General features: G+C 36.2%; 1 long non-coding RNA gene across 1 annotated transcript; it reads right to left on the reverse strand.

Annotated features, from left to right (window-relative positions):
- Positions 1–1,736: 1,736 nt before the first annotated feature.
- LOC149112836 (uncharacterized) lies at positions 1,737–5,849 on the reverse strand. The gene is made up of 2 exons (XR_016206993.1): positions 5,585–5,849; positions 1,737–5,221 (listed from the first exon to the last, which is right to left on the reverse strand). It is a non-coding gene; the product is annotated as an uncharacterized LOC149112836 (long non-coding RNA).
- Between the last annotated feature and the right edge of the window lie 1,031 nt (positions 5,850–6,880).

The following is a 6,880-nucleotide window of genomic DNA, read 5'->3' on the forward strand; positions in this document are numbered from 1 at the left end:
AGTGATGAACAAAATCGGACGACCGCGAAGCGGGAGTCCGATTTAATAATCTTGAGCATGATTACAGACTGAATTGGACGACCCGATGTCTTGTTACCAATTAATCATAACCATTACAATTCCCCACTATTTAAAAAATAACTTTTAATAGTCATTTTTAAATATCATAATTAAGAATATGGGAATAGCTTGGAAAATGGCTGTTAAGTTTCTTTCAAAACAGTCACTGGAAACTAAACCTTCACAATTTTACAAAGTCAGTCTCTTGAATTGGTTAGTATGGCGACTGTAATCAATGTTGTTATTGATTTAGTGGAGAGGACTTAAAATGATTGGCTCATGTAACTGTCCGATTAGAGGAGTCCAATTACAGCCAACTGTCCGATTACACTGTACGATTACAACTTTGCAGATTAATTAGATTAAACTACACCAGTTTAATTTATGCACCAATCACATTTGAGGAAATTGTAATTGTTATGATTACTGCTGTTCTCAGGGTATTGCTATTACCTAAGGGCCCTGTCAAGTCGTTTGCTTGTCAAACCGCTGAGAGTTACACTGCGCGAAAAGCCAAATATTCGGGCCCGAATTCGCTCGAATACGGATCGGCGCACGCCGCGTATGCCGCAATGTTCTGACGTATTCGATTACGGCTGACTCGAAATACACCTGGAATATTCTAGAGGAATCCGGCCTGTTTTTCCGTATTCAAATTTAATACTCGTGAATGACTCGAAGTGTTCGATGAATCATACGGGCCACGTTTTGGTAGATTAATGTTGCATTAGATGTTCTTCGAAAATATAGCGATCATTTATGACTCGAACATTTTCGAATACTCTCAGTTGTTCGAGAGTTTGCGACTGGAACACGCGATGCACGACGCCACTTCTGACGTGAACGTCTTCGAATACTAATGAATACGTCAAGTATGCTCTAATTTTCGAGAATCGCACGCTATGAATACGAAAGTTATGTCACATTTTTCACAGCCAAAGATGTATTGCGTCGTCAAGAACGGGTTTTATGCAGGTAATATACGCTACCGCGTAGTTCATTCAGACAACACGCTAGTGTTCCGAAGCGTCCGACTGGAACACGAATCGAGACTCATGCAAGTATGAAACGTGTTCATGTTTGAATACTGAGGCATACATGAGGTTTTAAGGTATTCTAAACGACACACTTCAAGTGTTCTGTGGTGTTCGACTGGAACATGAGACTCATGCGAAGTATGAAACGTGTTCATGTTTGAATACTGAGGCATACGTGAGGTTTTAATGTATTCTAAACGACACACTTCAAGTGTTCTGTGGTGTTCGACTGGAACACGAGACTCATGCGAAGTATGAAACGTGTTCATGTTTGAATACTGAGGCACACGTGAGGTTTTAAGGTATTCTAAACGACACACTTCAAGTGTTCTGTAATGTTCGACTGGAACACGAGACTCATGTAAAGTATGAAACGTATTCGTGATTGAATACCGACGCCAACGTGAAGTACTGAGGACCCATACCAAAGCTTGTATATCCCCCAAACTGTGTTCAAACTGCCGAGTGTAACGCACTTTTAAATTCCTTTGGATTCCTAAAACCCACCCAAAAGAAAGAAAACTACCAGGACAATATGCATGTTATCCCAACAAAAAGGAAACAACTGCCGTTATGACATCTTCATTTCATTTCAAATAATACTTTATTAATACTGAACTAATAAAACTTATGTTACTTGTTCGTGTATGTTTATTTTCATCAAACTATGGAAGAATTTACATTGCCAAGACCCTATGTTATGAAAAAGTATAAGGAGCCATCTGAGAAGCAAAACCTAAAAAAATACTATAACATTTTGTATGCATTTACCGGTACTTTATATCTAGATGCTGCTTTGTTATGAAAAAGCATAACCATCTGAGAAGCAAAGTCTTTAAAAAACACTACAACATTTTTTTTTGCAAACTTTATAACTAGATGCTGCTGTGTTATGAAAAGGCATAATGAAGCATTTGAGAAGCAAAGTCTAAAAAACCACCTCTATAACATTTTGCATGCAACTTTCTAACTAGATGCTGCTATATTATGAAAATGCAGAAGTTCGGAACCATCTGAGAAGCAGTCTAAAAAAACACTTACATTTTGTATGCAAACTTTAGAACTAGATGCTGCTATGTTACGAAAGAGAATTAGGGATGAATTAATGAATTGCTGCTTTGCATATTTAGAGCGGTTTTCAGTTGAGTGTCGAAAGTAATTAGACAATTACTTTGGTTTTGGTTTTGGTTTTACTACAGTTCGAGATTTAGCTGAGAAGTCTAATCGGTGAGTAATTGGTTTTGGTTTTGGTTTTGGTTTTATGACACTCAATTGAAAACCACTCTAACATCATTATTATTCAGTTCAACAATTAGAACCCTCTTAACATTACCATATACCTTTGGAGGTGTCTCACACAAAAGGGATGTAGTGCATCCGATTTAATCTGTAGACACTGTATGTAAACCCCATATCAAATTAAAACTTATAGAACTGGCTATCAAACTATACCAAGGACTTTCAAATAAAATGAATTCCCAAATTTTTCTAGACATTTTAGTGCTGGCGTCCAAATCATTATTATTATTATTATTATTATTATTATTATTATTATTATTATTATTATTATTACTATTATTATTATTATTATTATTATTATTATTATTATTATCACATTTTGAAAGCTACATGTACAAGTCAAAGTGAACTTTGTTTCTTGTTAATTTAATTTGTTTCTCAGTTTCTGGACACAAAACACTAAAAAAATTGCCTGTGTGTTGCCATATTCAATCACAGTAAAAAGTTACAGAACATTTCCAAAACAGGATTAAAGAATGGTGGAGTGATCATTCAAAAATCACTCTCAGAGAAAAAATATTTCAAAATAAAAATTAACAGACATGGATGATAAACTAGCTACTGTCCAAAATTTGAGGCAGACTCACTTTGACTTAGCTTTCAAAAAGCGATTTGGACACTCGCAAAGAGAAACCCTGAAAAATTTGATAATTCACTTTATTTCCAAATTCTTGGTATACATGTACATGTAGATTGATAGCCAGCTTTATTGGCTTTAATTAGACATGCTAAATGGTGTGGGTGCAAGACACTCTGAAAGATATAGGGTAACCTCAAGACAAAGAGCTGACCTGAGATCAACACTAAGTGTTGACAGGATTGATGACCAAAAAGTTTTACAGTCACATTTGGAAAGCTACACTGTAAGCACCTGGGTTTCTAGTGCATGCAAAAACATACTTAAGATGCCTTTGAGAGAAGAGAGAGTTGTGTTGCACATTAATCAAGTTTACAGTGCAAACAAAGTATGAAAGGATGTGAGGGCCAGAGTTTGTGGGCTTAAAAACATTAAAAACGATTCAAGCAACAATGTTCAAGGTTACAGATTATGTTTCATTTTGCACTGACAAAGGTAGGCAAGCTCTAGAAGCCTTTCATTTTTTGCTAGATATGGTGCAAACTTTTTATGCATTAATTAATCCAATCAAAATTTGAGTATCAAATTCAATATTGTTCTGAATTTTCAGCTCTTAACCTGAAATGAGTGGCTAATAGTCACTCTGAACAAACAGAATGAACTGATTAGATAACTTCATGTACACATGCAAACAAAGTCCTCCTAAGGCTAATAACCTAAATGAGTAATAAAACTCAATTTTCAATATTTACCTTTGGAAGGAATATGGTTTGTACAGTGGAACTTCGATTTAACGAGCCTCTATATAACAAGGTCCTCAGTATAACAAATGATTTTCATGGCCCCAGTAATAGTAGACTATACAGAAAAGAACCTTGATACAAAACCCTGTTATAGTGAACATACTTTGCCAATTCCTTGGCACTTCATTACATCAAAGTTTCACTGTAGTTTGACATTACTATAGCAAATTGTCTTGAAATTTGTAGTGGTCATCAATGAAACAGGGTTTACATGTACCTTAATATAATGTATATATAAAATAACAGATGACGAACTGATCAAATGTAGATTTGACTTGACATTTTATTACCATTTAGTTTTGTACTACACAACTTGTGTGCAGTACTCATCAGATAAAAATTGCCAAATGGGAATTTACATCATTACACTGATTTGAAATACTCAAGCGACCACTGGAAATGTGATAGCTACAATAAGCGAATGCTTTTACAAAACAAAGGAAAGCTGGAAATTAGGAATAAACTCTGTTATTATTGAAATACAAGAGAAGATTTAAAATTTAAAATTTAACATTTAACATTTTTCAGGAGGAATTTGTTTGCATGTCTACATGAAGTTATCTAATCAGTTCATTCTGTTTGTTCAGAGAGGCTAACTCAGGTTTACAAATGATAAGGTACTTCTCCCAGAGGCGTAGGTTACATCGATTTGAAGCAGGGTTACATGGGGCAGCCTCCAAGTGACTTTGACAATAAATCAAAGTTCAAAGTCACTTGAAAGATTTTAAAGCAAGCTGCCCCATATAACCCCACTTCAAATCAATGTAACCTATGCCTCTGGGAGAAGTACCTTTGTAAACCTGAGTTAGCCTCTCTGAATAAATGGAATGAACTGATAACTTCATGTAAACATGCAAACAAATTCTTCCGGAAAAATGCTAAATTTTAACTTTTAAAGCTTCTGTTGTTACACAATAGTAACAGTGTTTATCTATAATTTCCAAGTTTCCTTTTTTTGTAAAAGCGTTCACTTATTGTAGCTATCATATTTCCAATGGTTGCATGTGTATTTCAAATCAGTGTAATGATGTAAATTCCCATTTGGCAATTTTATCTCATGAGTGCTGCACACAAGCTGTGTACTTCAAAACTAAATAGTAATAAAATGTCAAGTCAGATCTACAGTTGCTCAGTTCGTCATCTGTTATAATCACGCTCTAGTTTACTACTGAGCACTCTGAAAACAGATATACAAATCACCTTGTTTATATATAAAATATATAGAGACTGACTGGTGAAATGCCAAAATTTACTTGCCAATATAATTTTTCAAAAGCTCTAACAAAAATAAATCTTAAAAAGTCTCCATGGCCCCCTAAATAGTCATTAATACATACATGTATCTTGTAAGCCAGGGTTCTTCCTCACAGGTTTTCCTTTTTTTCTTCAAATAAGGAGGCCAGGGATTATACATACATGTAAGGCATTACCAATTTTACTTCATCCTATGAATGAAATACAATACGCATAAAAGGTTAGTTAAGTTTATGTGTAAATCCACACTGGGAAACCTCAAATCAAGCTTGCAGTGCTAAGGAAAATATCATAATAAATCAATCAGTAAATTTTACACAGTAGTTTGATTTAATGGTTTAATTCACCATCATTCCCATTGCTGTCCCTCTTGAAATCAAGGTTACATTTACTTCCAATGTATAACTTCTGCTTGATAAAGAAACATTTACAACCAGAGGCAATTCCATACATCTTAAGCAAACATTACAACTGAACTTTACCCTGGAAACTTAAGCTTAACTTACTCGTACGTACAAGACAACCCGGGAAGACAACAATGGCTTACGTTTTACCTGTTGTTGTTGACTCGTACCTCCGTATGTATCGATGTTTTCACCAGCTGTATGCCACCAAAAACTGCTTGAAATCGTGCACAGAGAAGAAATGAAGATAAAATGAATTTTGTCCGCCAAATTAGAGTTTTTAAACAGTGAAAAAGGACCAAGAGATCGGTGCAAGCTTCAACATTTCACACCTTTCAAAAAGGACGCCAAAAAAATGGCGCGAGAATTGAGAGAACCTGGTATCTAATGTGGAAAACCGCTGATCCGTGCTTGTTGAAGGTCGGACACTCTGAATGCTGATGTTGGTCGTTTCTCTCATTTCGTTACAAGTCGTTTCGAAACACATTTAAGGTCAATTTCGTTTCAAAAGTAACCTCGAGGAAAAAATCTGATTAAAGTGTCTTCCGTAATACATTTTGTGATTTCTTGTTCAAGCGTAATGCAATGTTGATATGATGGCAGGGAGTCGACTGAGGAAGCCATTGGGCCGTTATTTACGAGTTTCGTTGCCCTGCGGGCTCCGGAGTTAAACTCATCCGACAGGGAAAAGATATCTGTCTGAAGGTCTCGGGACTTTCTCCACTGAATACACCAAAACCTCTCCGAAACGAACTTGATTCCTCTTACTAACCAAACTTTGCGCAGCTTTACGTGTCTCTAGTCAGTTTAACTTTGTGGAACTTTACGTATCCCGTAGTGTCCAATTTGTGGTTTCGTGCTGTGTTAACCATTTCAGACGAGACGGGTCACACAAAGAGAAATCGCTTTGTAGTGATTATCCCAAAAACGTCGGTCAAAACCGAATGAGTGGAATTCGAAGTTACAACAAAGCGTGTAAATTTCTTGACTCAAGCAAAACACATGCGCTGCGCCGACAACATGAACTAAAGAAGTACAATTGTTCTGGTCAACGAAACGAATACACGGTCGTGCTCCTGCGTATGCCCATATTCGATAAGAATTTTTCAGGTCCACGTCACGGTTGTACACGCCATGAATACTCTAGAATTCTATAGCTTTGGCGTTAAGATCACGTATTCCAGGATAAACGTATACACGCGCACATCGCATATACTTTGAATTCATAGTCTAAATTTTGCTTCCAGGAGAATGCTATGCACCCGAACTGTTACCTTCTTTTACAAAGTTCTTTTTACAAAGGGTTCGCCATCATACTCTAGGATTATGACAGATGTGTGGTATACTTTAACGAAAATCCTCGAACGATTATGAACGGAACGTATTCCACCATATTCGACACGAATATTTCAGGTGTACGTCACGTGTTGTGTGCGGCTTGAATAC

This window comes from Orbicella faveolata, unplaced genomic scaffold (genome assembly GCF_042242905.1).
Source record: "Orbicella faveolata isolate gen_17 unplaced genomic scaffold, um_ofav_v1 contig_2, whole genome shotgun sequence".
Lineage (NCBI taxonomy): Eukaryota > Metazoa > Cnidaria > Anthozoa > Scleractinia > Merulinidae > Orbicella > Orbicella faveolata.